This window comes from Pelophylax lessonae (genome assembly GCF_965119305.1).
Source record: "Pelophylax lessonae genome assembly, chromosome: 5".
NCBI classification, from domain to species: Eukaryota; Metazoa; Chordata; class Amphibia; order Anura; family Ranidae; genus Pelophylax; species Pelophylax lessonae.
The window spans coordinates 134,000,321-134,017,825 of record NC_138772.1 but is presented as its reverse complement, the minus strand read 5'-3'; positions in this window follow the sequence as shown (position 1 = coordinate 134,017,825).

Genomic DNA, 17,505 nt, shown 5'->3' with positions numbered 1-17,505 from the left:
CAAATCCCTTCTGTGAAAAACAATTTGAGAGGTTTTATAGCCCAAAGCTGTTCGTTATTTTATTTTTGAGATCAGTAATACAAGTTCATGCACAGAAAAAAAAAATAAAACCTGCTGAGAGAAGAATTTTTTAAATATCTAGATATAGTGGAATAAAATAAGAAAGGGAACTACGGGTCCAGGACAGCAGGAGTGAGTATGGAAATAGCTATCATGTCCGCTTCATCAGCCCATGAAAGTCAATGAGTGCACTAAAATGTGTGAGGAGAAAAACAGCCATTTTATTAAAGCAAACCTGCCACTAATGCACATTAAGGCAAGAAACAAAATAATTCAGCAGTGTCCCTGAGTCAACTGTATGTCTTAGACTGTTTTACAGAAAGTAGGTGTGCTTCCACATTTTCCAGGCTGAAAATTGTTCATAGTGCTTTTTTTAAGGCATGTTTATATGCTGCATTTTTTTCTTTTATTCATGGACAGAATTTGGAAAACAGTTACTGCCCAAATAAATCTAATTTGCTAAACAAGGACACTCATGGAAGGGTCACAAGGTATTTTATTTAATGAAAGCAGCAGATTTTGAAGGATTAAAAGCAAAAGACAGTAACATTTACAATTATAGTCAATGAGCTTGGATCTATTTTAACACTGATTTATTACAAATAGGCACAGTGCACATAAATTACTCAGCTTGATTAGTTGGGAAATTCAAAGATATTTTTCATGACAGAACAAACATTTTTTGTGGGGTAAATTTAGGAAATAATTTAAAATTGATTTTTTTATTTATGTTTTGATCTCACTGTTGAGTTCCTTGTATAAGATAGAGATCATCTCTCTACTGTGTTTTTTTATTGTGAAATCTCACAAATGCAAAATGTTTCTGGGTTCTTATCCCTGGTAGCCAGCAGCAGAAGCCCTGTCTAATGGTGTGTGCAGCCCATAGCTTTAGGGTGTCCACCCCAAAGCACAAACACACATGCGTGTATATCAGCAGAGCAGTGGACAGTGTCAGTAGAGCAAATATTGGTGTCAGTAGGGCAGTGAACAGTGTTAGTAGTTTTTAATTTTTATTATTTTTCATAATTTTATTTATTTTTTACAATATTATTATTTTTTTTTTACTATTTTTTTTAGGCGCTCAGTTGAGGGACTCAAAACAGACCCCTGATGTCCCACTTCAGAGAGTGAGGACAGAGATTCCCCAGTCCCTTTTTCTGCAGCCTCAGCTGCACTAGACATTGAATGAATGAGAAGTGCTCTGTGCTGAGGAGCTTCCTGTTCATTCACAAACTAAAGCATAGTAAACATAGTTTACTATGATTCAGTTAAGAATGAACACAGAAGTGACCGGTACATATCACTCACTGTGTTCATTCAGAAACTGAAGGGGCCTGTAAATGAAATAATTACTGGCCCCTTCCCCTGCTCTCCATTCTGAAAAATGGAGACAGGGGGCCAGAAAGCAGGGGGAATCGGCACCACACTGGTGAATAGGGTATGCCCAGGCACACGCGGCACACCCTGTTCGTATTCCTATGGCCCTGTTCATATGCATTGTATTTAAATTTAATTCAGACAGTGATTTTTGCTACAGATTAAACTATATAAAGAACAGCTGTAGACCCTGGTGTGTCATTATGATGTATCATTCAAACCTATTTATTCCAGTTATGTTACCAGGAAGGAACTCCTGGAAGAAAAACCTCTGCTGCCTAAGACATTAACCACATAACTTGCAAAGACTAATTAGAGAGGGAGCCTAAAATATATTTCGACAAAGAGAATACATTATTTCTCTGTAATGCATGGAATAGCTTAAAAAGATTTGTTTTTCTGATCTTATTTTTTTAGTTCATGGCAAAGGAGAGAGATCAATGCCACATATATTGTTTACCTATTATTTTGAAGCAAAATTCCTTAGTAGATGCCTGGCACCTTGGCAACTTGCCATATAAATAGGTTCTCTGACCCTTAGCCCTGGTAGCCAGTAAATGAAACCTAATTAAGGTTCTAATCAGGGATGAGAGAACAGGCCAAGGTGCAGTGAATTCTAATGGCATTGTTGAGGTGATCCAAGAAAAACACATGGCCGGTTTCTTTACCGGAAACACTTTTTAATCAAATATAAATATACCAAGATAGCTTGAATAAAGAGGAGGAACCCCCCAATGGGACTTTAGAGGTCTTCAAAAGTAATCCACTGCTATTTAAGCAATGAGAAGAGTATATTTATATAAAAAGTATAATTTTATTTACAAAAAAATTGTATCCAAAATATACAATACATACATAGACATCAAAATGGGTGGCTAGCCCTAAAATGACAACATCATGTGATAACCAGGTAGAATGTAACAGTAGACATGAGTAAACCATATGGTTATTACACCAAAGATAGCTTGAATAGTACAAGTTCATCAGTCCCATTACAAAGATCTTCGGTTGGTACAGATCAATATAAATTGGCAAAAGTTGCTCTGAGTCCTTTAAAAAAACATTGCTCAACTTTGTACTATTTACAGGTCTTCCTAAGGTTTTCAAGGCACTAGCGAGTCCTACAAAGGGGAAAAACTACTTTCATAAAGCACTGTTCCTGACAATGCACTCTGCCCAACTTCCAGAGTTATTCACTTCTTTGGGTACTTTACCTGCTCAGACTGGAGAGGTGAGGCAGCATCAGAATCCTAACTGTCCCTCTATAAAATGGGGTCCTATTTCTGACTGAACAACAGGGTCCTAAAATGACACAGTCTTCCTGCATACCAAGATGTCTGCCACATCTCATGGGAATGGGACTGCATGCAGTATTTCTGCATAAATAAAAACACCAATGCAACCTTTTATTTTTTGGAAGTAACATGGCCGAGACAATTTTATTATTGGTTTTAAATAACACTTTAATCAATTCCATAAAAAACATTTCAAGTATTTTTTACTTAAGCAATGACTCAGCCGCTCAAGCAATAACAGTCCTAGCAAATTCAAACTATCCCATACAAAGTACTCATAGAATCAAGCTAACATACCAGCTTAGTCATAAAACTCAAGCCTGAAATTTAGAAATAAAGTCCCCCTTTATTAAAAGGTGATCCAACCACATAATAACAGGCTGTGACAATTGGGATGGGAGGGGAGCACCACAGAGATTCCTCCTGCGGAAAGTGAGCTGTTGGGATCTGAAACCCCTTTATTTAGCCCCCCCCCCCCCAAAATGTTCTAGGATTTTCCAGGAGGTCATGTGACCCCCTAGAAAATTCACTCCACTAATCAGATACTCCTTCTAGAAGGCTTCTCACATGTCCTTACATGTAAGTGGGGAGCCTTGAAACCTAAACACCCCAAGGATCCCCTAAAGAGAAAGGGGGGACTAGAAACCCCTGACCCCCTCACTCATTCAGGGGAGCCTTAACATTTTCCAACTGTCACATTCCCATATGGAAGGGGAGCCTTAAAACAGGTGTCCCCTTTTCCCTTATGGGACTGCAGGCAGTATTTTTGCATAAATAAAAACACCAATGCAACCTTTTATTTTTTGGAAGTAACTTGGTTTTAAATAAACACTTTATTCAATTCAATAAATAACATTTCAAGTACTTTTTACTTAAACAATAACTCAGCCACTACGGCTCAAGCCATAACAGTCCTAGCAAATTCAAACTATCCCATGAGACAGGAGGCAAGCCACCTGTCATCAAACGCAGCGCGGCCAATTCTACAGAGGTTGCAAGGTTGGCATTGATAATATCTAATGCCACATCCGATAGATGTACCCCATTGTCCCTATATAAACAAGGCAGCCCACCCTCCAGCTCAGTGTGCCTAAAGGACAGACCACCCACAGACGGCATGAACCTTTGAATCGCCCAAGTCAAATGCTTCCCGATTTTATCAGGGGGTTTCAAATAAGGTGATTCAACCCAACGCAATCTGGGAATGATCTCCAAAAAGACAATCACCACATCCGGAAAACAAAGATGGAAATGATGAATGTCTTCCTTTATACGAAAGAGTGTTTCCTCCTGTTCTAGTGTTTTCTCCTGTCTAATATCATTTCCTCCTAAATGAAGGATCAAAATATTTGGAACAGGCCAACACTGACATACCCTCCCTATTTCAAAAAACTTTTTAATACAGGTATCCCCAAGATGGTGCCTGAAGCATATACAGAGGACAGATTAATCCTATGCTGAGCCCTCACAAGCTTGAGAGTAATGCTGATGTATAAAGTAAACAATGCCATGTATTTATCAAAAAAACAGGGGGCGTGATAGTGATTTAGCAATTATAGGGCTGCTCATTCACTTCCTGGCACAGCTGACCCAATGGGACGATGTCATTACTCTTCGGGTGCAGCATAAACTGTCACCTGCCATCCACTTAGCTTCATAGGTTCAGTTATTGGGAATCCATCATAAAGTTCGCAAAACCCCAAACTTAGTTATTGTGGAAAAAAAGGTTAAGCTGCGTACTGATTTTCCCTCAGTGGGATTTTAAGGGAAATCCCATATATTTTATTCATCTTTTTTATTTAAAGGATTAAAGTGGTTGTAAAGGCTGAATATTTTTACCTTCATGCATGCTATGCAGTATGCACCTCCCCCCAGCCTCCTTATTACTTCCCTGAGCCTGATCTCAATCCAGCGATGTACATGAGAGCAGCTACTCTCTTGACACTCTGCCTCCTCATTGGCTCAGAGACAGCAGGGAGAGTCATTGATTGTCAATCACAGCCAGTGAAGAGAGAGCAAGGAGACAGGCTTAGGAGCAAGCATGCATGCGTGCCCCCACAGCAGGAGGCTTGCTATGGGGGCACTCAGCAGGGTGTGGGAGCAAGGAGCACCAGCGGAGGACCCAAGAAGAGTAGAATCAGGGCTACTCTGTGCAAAACCATTGCACAGAGCAGGTAAGATAATATGTTTGTTATTAGTACCTTAGTAGTACCTTTGGTATCACTTTAAATTGTACTGTTCTGTAACAGCATGTGCAGCTTTAAGGTATCCCCCAAGCATGTTGTTTAACCACTTCCCGCCCACCAGCTGACAAATGACAGCAGAGAGGTGGGTCCCTTGTTTTGGGGCAATGTCATATGATGGAGCCCAGTTTAGCTGCAAACGCTGTCCTGGGACACGGCATGACTATGGCTCTTTACCTGTGTGATCAGCTGTGCTCAATCACAGCTGATCACGTGTAAACAAGGAAGTGCTGTTTATCGGCTTTTCCTCTCTCACACTGACAGAGTGTGAGGTGAGGAGAGCTGATAAGCGGCATCTCCTCACAGGGAATACATGTAAAGGTAATCAGGGCACTGATCATCAGTTCCCTGATTACAATGCAGCCCCAACAGTGCCCATCCGTGATGCCAGTCTGTGCCCATCATTGACACCAGTCTGTGCCCATCAGTGACACCAGTCTGTGACCATCAGTGAGGCCAATCTGAGCCCATCAGTAATTCCAATCCTAGTGAAGTGCCTATCAGTGCCTGCCCATCACTGCCACCCATCAGTGCCCATCAGTGCCCATCAGTGCTGCCCATTAGTTCCCATTTCAGTGCCGCCCATCACGCCACCTATCATTGCCCATAAGTGCCGCCTATCAGCACCCATCAGTGCCACCTATAGGTGCCCATCAGTGCCGCCTATCAGCATCCATCACTGCTGCCTATCAGTGCCCATCATTGCAGCCTCATCAGTGTTGCATATTAGTGGAGGAAGGACAGCATTGGAGTGTGATGAGAGATAAGGATGGCTTTGTGTTTCACTCTGTCCCAAATAAGTAAGTAGTGCCAGGTCAGTGGGTTGAGAGAAGGACCTCTATAATTATTTCAGATACCAGTGTTTTAAGTCCAACTCAAAAGGGAACATCTTGGGTAGCATGATATTTGGAGGGGGGTGGGACAGTTGAGAAGCCTACTAGTATTTAGAAAAGTGCAAAATGCCTAGTCCCCTGGCCTGTTTAGAGTGCAGGAAAGTAAGAAAAACTTTTTTTTTCCAAAACTTTTGGTCTTTTTCATTTTTAAGCAAAAAAAAAAAAAAAACCCCAGTGGTGAATAAATACCACCATAAGAAAGCTCTATTTGTGTGAAGAAAATGATGAAAAACTAATTTGGGTACAGTGTTGTATGACCACGCAATTGTCATTCAAAGTGTGAAAGCATTGAAAGCTGAAAATTGGCCTGGGCAGGAAGGGGGTGAAAGTGCCCTGTATTGAAGTGGTTAAAGGATTTGATACAACACTGCCCTTCAAGCCACATGATATGATCCTCTTCGTACAGTTCATTTTTTTATTTATTTTTTTATGTGTTTTGTCTTAGGCCCAAAGTCACTAGAGATAAAGAACACAGGAGGGGTTTTAATAGTAGAATGAAGAAATTTAGTTGGATACAACAGGGGAAAACAGGCCAGCAGCAGGGCAATTTCATATAGAAATTTCAGGTCCATTTTTTCAGGAGACAAAGAGCACAAGCTGCGGTTTTTCTGGAATAAGAATTAAGATAACACTGGTGTTAAGAAGTAAGATTTTTTACAGGTGTAGAAAATTGGCTAGCAGTATGGCTAGCAGTTTTATTCAGGAAAAAATGCCTAACTGGTGTTTGCCTAACTTTTATATTATTTTTTGGGATAAGGTGGCAAATTAGCATGCTGCAAACAAAAAGGCAGGTCCAAGAAAAGATGCGTAGGAACAAAATAATTGTAGTATTTAAAGCACCCCAAAATTAGGAAAGGAACATTAAAAAAAATCAAGAAATCCCTCAACAAATATAAAAGCCCCAAACTACCACTCCTGAAAAAAAGCCTTCTGCCCCCCCCCCCTTTTTTTTAAGGGAAACTTTGCAGGGAGAAAAAAACAGTTTAACCTAAAAAGGCAATATTAATATGAAAGAAAAATCAATATATCCCCAAAAAAAGTTACATTTCACAAAATTCCCATAGAACAATAGCCTCTCGTTTAGCCTTACTACAAGAAAGCAATTTAACCTAAAATGAGGTCCCAACAACATATAATAAAAACCAATATACCCCCAAATTAATAACACACCCAAAATACCGCACACCCAAAACAAACTTTGCAGAAAAAGTTCCTATGGATGAGACAGCATGCTAAAAGTGACTAACCTCAAACCAACTAAAAAATAAAATAGAAAATGGCCCAATAATAAGAAAAAAGGCAGCAAAGGGGTCAATTGCCCATACAGCTTTTAATCAGAATTAATCAGAATACTTTTTCTACAGAGGCTTCCAACACACTGATGCTGTGGCCTCTCCGTGCTCCCCCTTTTATAGTTAGGCATAGTTAACATTTCTAATGTACATTTTTTACCTTTAGCAATAGAAAGTTTAACTTTGTTGAGCACCGTTTTTTCTCTTTAATGAAAAGTAATGTTCCCCTATGCATGGCATTAAAGTATTATAAATCTCATAATTTAAGCATTATTTAGGGAATTTGATGTTTGTAAATAGTTAAATGTGCTCTGATGAAGAGTGTACTGCTCTCGAAACACATAAGCATTGTTCCCTGTAGGTGGGCATTGCTCAGATATCTGTACTGGATTGATTCTTTGTGCTTTCAGTTGCTTTCTTTTGTGAGTATATTTGAATATTTATTTTTCTCAATAAATACATTTTTACAGTCATGCATAAGGCTGGCGTGCTTTTTTATTTGTTTTTCAGCTATACTGTTTAAGGATGTCCCCAATCTTAAGAGGATAGCAAGTCCTACACATGGCCAAGTTCTTTATAGGTGAACTTTTGTCTTGATGTTATTGGAAGATTTCCACCATCAATGATTGTTCCTAATACTTGTACTGGACTTGAAGTTGCTATCTACCTTTAGTGCTGAAGTTTAGCTTAGCTTTGTATATGGATATATGTGTTTTTGCCCAGGACTAAAAAAAAATTAAAAGCATCTCAAATTTTGACCTAGTATAACCCCACAGCTCTGTCTGTGACATTTCTTTGTGCTTTTGTGGACAGCACTAGCAGCTGCAGACCATGCAATCAAACAGTAGACATATCCAATATGGCAGATTAGTACAGCTCTAGGGAAATCAACATCTCCTAACAGAAATATGGGGACTGCTCTTGTTGACCTTCCTCTAAAAATTCTATTTACAAGGTTGTCATTCTTACCCCCTGGCTTTGATACTTTTTGAAGCATGGTCTCAGAACAAGTGCATGGACCAGAAAAGTCAGATTAAAATTCAAGCAACTAGCATTTATATAACAAGTCAGTAATGTTTCTCTCAGCAAAAGTTTCCTTTAAGTTTCCTTTAAAACTGAATTCTAGCCAGGGAAATAAAAATGAGTGTTTACCCCTCTGCCCATTTCCAGCCAAATTATCATATAATTTATTTTCTTGTTCAGACATTTTATTGGGGTAGTATACAAAGGCAAGAAAAAATATATGAACCCTATGAAATGAATTAATTTTCTGCAGTAATTTGCAATAAATGCAATCTGATCAAAGTCACAACAATAGATAAACACAATGTGCCTAAACTGATAACACACAAACACCTCTAATTTCTTGTGTCTATATTGAACACATCTATTAAACATTCACAGTGCTGGAGATAACTTCCTTTGCATGTGAGTCTGACGCGCAGTCATTCGTACATAGACATCATGCTAAGATTTGTACCCGGGAAAAATTTGTCGGTATAGAAATGCTTTTAATTGGAGATACCTAAAGAACTGGAGCTGGTACTGGGTTTGTAAGGTTGGAAAAGATTTAAAACCCTTAGATGTCACTAGGCGGTGTAGCCAGGTTAGCCATGCACAAGTTCAGTGATGGAATGTGGAAGGTGAAATCACTGCCATGTTAAAGTTCGAGTTGTGAAGGAAGGACAGCATAGGAGTGTGAGGAGAGATAAGGATGGCTTTGTGTTTCACTCTGTCAAAAAATAAGTAAGGAGTGCCAGGTCAGTGGGTTGAGAGAAGGAACTCTATAATTATCTATAGAGTGGGATTCAGCTACCAGTGTTTTAAGTCCAGCTCAAAAGGGAACATGTTGGGTAGCATGATATTTGGGGGGGGACAGTTGAGATGCCTACTAGTATTTAGAAAAGTGCAAAATGCCTAGTCCCCTGGTCTGTTTAGAGTGCAGGAAAGTAGACCTCAGGAGGCGAGTGGTTTTCCCCAGGCGACCTTGCATTGTAACATACAGAAAAAGTAAAAGGAAATACTATTGGCAAAAAACAAAATAAGTAGAGGAATTTTGGAAGTAGGGTTATCTTTACTGTGGATATTTTACATAACCAGCCTATTGGAAGGGTTTACCATAGTTTCAATAAATAAGCCAACATTGGCTGGTAATTTGTCCTGTACAAAGAGTGCAAATAGCTGGTGAGGTTCACCCCAAAGTACTTCAGGGAAAGGGAGGACCACTGAAATAGAAAAGATGTCTGCGACATTTGTCTGCCAACAGTGTAATATTTAAGTTTGGGTTAAATCCAGTTAACTTCCAAGCTGGAAAGGTGTGCAAAAAAATGAAGGGTTGACATGATGAACAGTATGACGTTGTCTGCAAACATGCACAGTCAGTGTGTGGTGCCTGTAACTTCAATCCCTCATATATTCTGATTGTTGCAAATTAAAAGGATTTGTAACCTATGTATAAGAGGTGAGCCCTGGGGTTCTCATAGATCGAAAATGTCCATGTGAAAAAATGTGGGCTAAAGCCCCAGTGGGTAAGTCTGTATCCTAAAAATGACTATGAGACAGAACAGAACGCTTTACATATGTCTAATGACGGAAGATAGGCAGGGATACAGTGTGAATGCAGAATTTGGAATAGTGAGGTTATTCTACTCATATTATCTTAGGCTTTTCATTATGGTATGAAGCCCACTTGATCCTTGTAGATCAGGGATCCTACAACCACATTTAGTCACAAAGAAGCACCACGTTTAGTACCAGGGGAATAGAAGTGACCAAGAGAAATATATGGTTAATGCATAAAAAAGCACAGTGCAGGTTAGAATAAAAAGTATATTCATGACATGCTGGGTTGGATTCATGCCATGTGTCAACTGGAGAGTATTTTGAAGTAGAGTACAGAGCATCGCCAAAGGGTCGCAGGTTGAGGTCAAAATGGAGAGCGGTCAAGAAGAGGATATAGAACTTGATTAGTGTCCCCTCCCATGATAGGTGAGCTGTTCAAGTGAGTTGATATCACTTGTAGCAGGTTTGTGAAGAATTGGATTGGAGACATGTTCTGGGCATGGTAGGAAACAATTGTTACCTCTGTGTTTAGTGGATGGCCTGTAAGCAGTAAATAATGATCCTTAAGTTCTGAGGAAACCGTAAACGATGGAAAGCAATCAGGACTCCTCTTTTCTTCACTGTTGCATTGGCTGGGTAAACTTGTGGACATTGAAAACCAAAAAATGTAGGGGTGGAATTGGTTAAGAAATGGGTCTCTTGTAAGCAAATCAAAGCTGCATGGAGGCATGTAAAGTTTTTAAATGCCCTAACCCTCTGTCTAAAGGAATTTGGCCCCTTCACATTAAGTATAAGAACATTCAGGGAAAACCATAAAGACCAGTAGTCAGCAAGGTGATTCAGCTTCCAGGGCTATCAATGCTTAACCCCCAGAACCAGGAAAAGGGGAGAGGTGAGGGAAGAGAGAGGGGAAAAGAAAGACAGAAGAGGTATAAATCCCCAAAAATGACAATGAAAAGCAATAAAGGTAAGGTTTAAGGTAACCATATTGGACCCTCCAAAAGGAGCCAATTTACATTGCTTGGGGCTGGAGAGGCTACTACAATGAAGCCAATCGGGAGGGAAGACGCAAGGAGAACAGTGACTGCTAGGTGGGAGGAACCGGGGTACAAAAGTTGAAAACTACAAAATATATGACCACATACCCATAATATAGGGGCCATTGCGCTAAGCCGGATGCAAACAGCAGATAAGCCAGAGTTGTCGAGTCGGGTTTAATGGTGTGTCTATAAAGAGTGTTTGCATACTGGTCAGTTCAACCTAAACTACATAGTTAAGTAGGTAGATTGACACAGGAGTCTACAGGCCTGCCTGAACTTGCACTTAGCAGAGTAAGTAACATATAATGTCAACTAGGAAATGGAAGATAGGTACTCTGGTGCAATGGCATAGTTGCATTAAGGGTCTAAGCTTTTAATAGCCAACAGAAATATTATATTGTATAGAGTAGTTAAAAGGCAGCTTCAGGGCTCACAAGACAGTGTTTGCAGTAAATAAAGAAATTACAACACTGAAAGAGTCAGCTTGCATGAAGTACTAATAGTCTCAACTTGACTAACAATAATATCTGCACAAGTAAGGCATAGCAGCTGTCATGGACATGCAATAGTGTCCGGCAGCTTACCTTCTCCTCCATGTCTCCATTAGAGTCCTGATTCTCTTTCTGACTGCCTTTTATCGTCTCTCCTCCCTGTATGGCTCCACCCCAGGCCATTGCAGGAAGTCTATATTAGCTAGTGCACTGCAGGTCTGCTTTGAAGTTCAACTTTGTTTGTTAGCTTGTGTTCCTGTCTGCCGTGTGCTACATCTACCTTGCTGTGTACCGATCTTTGGCTCGTCTCTGACTACTCCTGTTTGCCTGTGACCCTGACCTTTGGCCTGTCTCTTGGTTACCCTCGTCTGTCTGTTTGCCCTGACCTCGGCTGACCCATCACTATTCCTTGTGTTCTGAGTGGCTGCTTCCCCTCTCTTCCTACGGAGCATGACCTGGGGGACTCCAGGGGCCGCGACCTGGGTTCAGCTGCAGCGAAGGCCATCCTCGCCATTAGAGGCTCTGGTGAACACCTGCTGGGCCTTAGACTCTGCGCCTTGGGGAATCTTGGGCTCACATTTCCTGTCCATCTGCAGCAGTCAGCTGTTGAGTTCACTACCTTGTGCTGCACCCCTGTCCCCAACAGAGTGCACTTTTCACCTGGCCACAGGTGACCTGACAGTTTGAACAGCCATGAACCAGGACGACATGCCGCGCCCCGCAGACGACCCATTACAGGACATAGTTCGCAGACTTGAGACGCAAGAAGCTAATCAGACTCAGGTGATGCGATTCCTACAGGATCTGGCTTCCCGCTTTGAACAGCTTCAGACCTCGTTGGGAACCTCGAATTTGCAACCCCAAGTACAACCAGGGGCTGCACCTGCCGCACCAGTCGCAGACTCGCATTCGCTGAAACTTCCACCTCCAATCCATTTTTCTGGAGACTCCAAGGCCTGCAGGGGGTTTCTTAGCCAATGCACCATCCATTTTGAGCTTCAGCCTCAAAACTTCCTGTCAGATCGGGCAAAGGTAGCCTATATTATTTCCCTCCTTTCCGGTGAAGCTCTAGCCTGGGCTGCCCCCCTGTGGGAGAAGAATGATCCGGTAGTTTCCAACCTGTCGGACTTCTTGAAGCTCTTTCGTAACATCTTCGAGAAGCCGGCTCGGATTTCTTCAGCGGCTAGTGCTCTTTTACCTCTCCGCTAAGAATCCCGTTCAGTGGGGCAATATGCTCTCCAGTTCCGTATACTCTCAGCTGAAATGAGATGGAACAATGAGGCCCTGGTCGCTACCTTTTGCATGGCTTCTCTGACCGAGTGAAAGACGAATTAGCAGGAAGAACCATCCCCATCGGTCTGGACGATGTCATCTCCTTATGCAACCAGATCGATATTTGTTTTCAGGAGAGGTCCATAGAAAAAAGACGCCAAAACTCCCTAGGCCCTAGCCAGTCTGAGCTCCCCTCACTTTGTCCCGTGGAGCATCCTCTGCCTGCTGAGCAACCTATGCAGCTGGTTTGGACTAGACTAACACCCGAAGAACCTGCTAGGCGCAGAACTTTGGGCTTGTGCCTCTATTGTGGAGGCAAGGGCCACTTTCGTGACTCCTGCTCGCTTCGCCCAGGAAACGCTCAGGTCTAATACATTTAGAAGGTGGAGTATTGGACCCAGAAACATCACCTTTCCGGTCTTCTTCTTCTGGTGTCCCTTCATGTAAGACCTGCTTCTTCTCTGAAGCTCACCCTCACACCCCTCTCTGCGCCGTTGGTAGTCTCAGCAATTAATGGCACTGTCCTCCCAGGGGGTCCTATTCGCTTCCAGACACTACCTATTAGAATATCGGTAGGGATTCTCCACCAGGAGTGGATATCCTTTCTCATCCTACCCAAAGTCTCTACCTCCATTGTATTGGGCCTTCCTTGGCTACAGCTCCACTCTCCCCATGTGGACTGGGTCTCTGGGCAGATCCTGGCTTGGGGCCCCTCATGTTTCTCGTCATGTCTTTCCAAGGTGACCCCAAAGGAGAGACTTCCAGTTGCTACCATGTCGGTATCTTCTGATCTTCCCACTGCATACAGCGATTACCGGGATGTGTTCTGTAAGAAATCAGCTGAGGTGCTTCCTCCCCATAGGTCTTTTGACTGTGCCATTGACCTTGTTCCCGAGGCAACTCTGCCCAGGGCCCGTACCTACCCTTTGTCCATCCCAGAGACCCAGGCCATGTCTGAGTATGTCGCAGAGAATCTTGAGAGAGGTTTCATCCTGAAATCCTCATCGCCTGCAGGAGCAGGGTTCTTTTTTGTCGCCAAGAAGGATGGTACCTTGAGACCCTGCATTGATTATCGAGGCTTAAACGCTGTTACTATTAAGATTCTATACCCCTTACCCTTAATATCTGAGCTATTCAATAGGTTGAAGGTTGCCTCCATTTTCACCAAGTTGGATCTCAGAGGGGCGTACAATCTCATTCGAATTCGAGAAGGTGATGAATGGAACACTGCGTTTATCACTCGAGACGGCCATTACGAATACCTGGTCATGCCTTTTGGGTTGTGTAATGCCCCAGCTGTGTTTCAAAACTTTGTCAATGAAATCTTCAGGGACCTTCTGTACCAGTTTGTTGTCATCTACCAGGATGACATTCTTATCTTTTCGGAAAATCTGCTTGTCCACAGAAACCATGTCCGCACTGTACTCCAGCGCCTTAGAGAAAATAATCTCTATGCCAAGATGGAGAAATGTTCCTTTGAATGTTCTAACGTCCTATTTCTAGGGTGCTTTGTCTCAAGTTTGGGTCTTCGTATGGATCCTGGGAAGGTCTTAGCCATTACCAACTGGCCTCTCCCTGCTAGCCTTAAGGCCACACAGCGCTTTCTTGGCTTCACAAATTATTATAGGCAGTTCATAAGGAATTACTCTTCCATTGCCGCGCCTATTATTGCTTTGACCAAGAAGGGTGCTAATGCCAAAGTCTGGCCCCCTAAAGCTGTCGCTGCGTTTCCCGATCTGAAACAGGCCTTTGTCTCTGGGCCTCTCTTGAGGAGATCTAATCCTGGGGATGCATTCTTTATTGAAGTGGACGCTTCTTCAGTGGGGGTGGGAGCTGTGCTTCTTCAACTCTTTGAGAAGAGACGTCAACCATGTGCGTTCTTTTCCAAAAAATTTTCCCAGGCAGAGAGGAACTATGCTATCAGCGACCAGGAACTTCTCGCAATCAAATTGGCGCTAGAAGAGTGGCGTCATCTTTTGGAGGGTTCTCCTCACTCCATAATGATCTTCACCAATCACAAGAATTTACAGTACCTACAGAATGCTAAACGTCTGAATCCCAGACAGGCCAGGTGGAGTCTCTTCTTTTACCGTTTTAATTTCAAGATTACGTACAAACCTGGTTCCTGCAACAGTCGGGCGGATGCGCTTTCTAGGTCCTTTGACACTTTGGACAAGGAGTCCGCTCCTGAACCTGAGCCGATTATCCCAACTTCATGCATTGTTGCCCATTCTACCACCCTGGACTCAAAAATTCCTCCTGGTAAGACCTTTGTCCCCACTGAGCTAAGAGCTAAGATCCTTCGTTGGGGACATGATTGCAAGGTGGCTGGCCACGCTGGATCTCTCCGGTCCTTCTTACTCATCAGACGTCACTACTGGTGGCCTAATCTCCGCTCGGAGGTCAAAGACTATGTCAAGGCTTGTCAAGTCTGTGTTCAGTCTAAATCCTCCACACAAGCTCCTGCTGGTCTCATCATGCCCTTGCCCATTCCTAAGGAGCACTGGGCTCATATTGCCATGGATTTCATCACCAATCTCCCACTGTCTGACGGTAATACGGTAATTTGGGTGGTAGTCGATCGGTTTTCCAAGATAGCTAATTTTGTTCCCCTTCCTTGTCTTCCTTCTGCTCCAGCCTTGGTTCCCATTTTTATTCGAGAAATTTTCCGCCTCCATGGGGTTCCTTCTCATATTGTTTCCGACAGGGGCGTTCAATTTACATCTCGTTTCTGGAGAGCCTTTTGTAAATCCCTCAATATTGCCTTGGATTTTTCCTCTTCTTACCATCCTCAATCCAATGGGCAGACGGAGAGGGTCAATTAGGAGTTAGAGGGTTTTCTTCGCACCTTAGTCTCCACTCATCATGATGATTGGTCCTCTCTACTTCCGTGGGCGGAATTTTCTCATAACAATCACGTAAATACCAGTTCGCAGAAAACACCCTTTTCTCAGTTTATGGAAGACTGCCGACAAATTCAAAGGCTTTGCTAATCGCCGCAGGCGGAAACCGCCTTCTCTTCAGCCAGGGGACAAAGTTTTGGCTCTCCACCAGGAACATCAAGCTTCAAGTTCCTTCTCTGAAGTTTGCTCCAAGATTCATTGGTCCATACACTATAACTTCTAAACTGAATCCGGTTTGTTTCAAACTTCAGATTCCCAAAAGCCTCATAATCGCTAACTCCTTCCATGTTGCCCTTCTGAAGCCTTTAGTCCTAAATAAGTTCTCTCATCCTCTCCCTACCATGGCACTGGTCTCTGAGGATAATCAGGAATATGAGATCAGTCAAGTTCTGGATTCCCGACTCTGTAGAGGCGTTCTTCAGTACCTTGTTCATTGCAAAGGCTTTGGCCCTGAGGAGAGGTCTTGGGTCCCTGCATCGGAGGTCTTTGCACCTCATTTGTTTAAAAACTTTCATCTGAAGTTTCCCTCTAAACCCTGGCCCAGACGGGGAAGGGGGAGGCCTCGTAAGAGGGAGGGTACTGTCATGGACATGCAATAGTGTCCGGCAGCTTACCTTCTCCTCCATGTCTCCATTAGAGGCCTGACTCTCTTTCTGGCTGCCTTTTATCGTCTCTCCTCACTGTATGGCTCCACCCCAGGCCATTCCAGGAAGTCTATATTAACTACTGCACTGCAGGTCTGCTTTGCTGTTCAACTTTGTTTGTTAATACGTCTTTGATAACGCCCAAGGGGAGGGCAAAACGAGTCAACGCAATTTCCGGTCTACGATCATTGGCATGTCACTTCCGGGACGGTGGAACACACCCTGGGACCAAGGCGATATCCCGAGCACACACCGCGGCCAGGAAGTAATACCAGACCTGCCGTTTATCTATTACCTGCCTGATTTTATCCTACGAAATGTGAGTGATACTCTTATGTTTATCTTAATAAAAGATTGATAACGGAGTTACACTATTGCAAGCTTTCTTTCCTTATATATGCATACCGGGTCATTGAGAACATCAGACCTCCAAGGATTTCTAACCAGGTTCCTTACCGGGACACAAGCCTTTTTGACCCTCTTTAGCTGTAGAGCCTAGGGGTCATTTAAGTTCGGTAAGTTGATTATCCTAAGGGGGAGAACTGGCACATTCCACAGCACTGGATTGATGGCATGATGTTGCACCTTTCTCCGGGCACTTAAGCATCTTTTTGGATGGTATTTGGACACTTGCTGATACCACTATCTATTTATTCATTTATTGGACTATCACATTATTTATTGTAGTGTTATTTTCATGTCTAATTATTTAACACTTCATGATATCCTTATTAGGGGTACCATATCTGTGTATTTATGCACTTGGTTTGCACGCGGCACTTTAAGATTATTTATGATCAGTTGATGTAAATATGTATTAATATTTTACCACAAACCTTTTTGCGCTGTATTTTGGCACTTCATATTGAGAATTTGGTTATCACCTTATTTTTACACAGCAGCACTTAGGTTAATGTAAGTTGCATTTACCCATAGCGCGGTATATTCTTATTTTTCACAACTTTGTTTGTTAGCTTGTGTTCCTGTCTGCCGTGTGCTACATCTACCTTGCTGTGTACCGATCTTTGGCTCGTCTCTGACTACTCCTGTTTGCCTGTGACCCTGACCTTTGGCCTGTCTCTTGGTTACCCTCGTCTGTCTGTTTGCCCCGACCTCGGCTGACCCATCACTATACCTTGTGTCCTGAGATGCTGCTTCCTCTCTCTTCCTATGGAGCGTGACCTGGGGGACTCCAGGGGCCGCGACCTTGGTTCAGCTGCAGCGAAGGCCATCCTCACCATTAGATGCTCTGGTAAACACCTGCTGGGCCTTAGACTCCGCGCCCTGTGGAATCTTGGGCTCACATTTCCTGTCCATCCGCAGCAGTCAGCTATTGGGTTCACTACCTTGTGGTGCACCCCTGTCCCCAAACAGGGTGCACTTGTCACCTGGCCACAGGTGACCTGACAGCAGCATGTATCAACCATACGTTT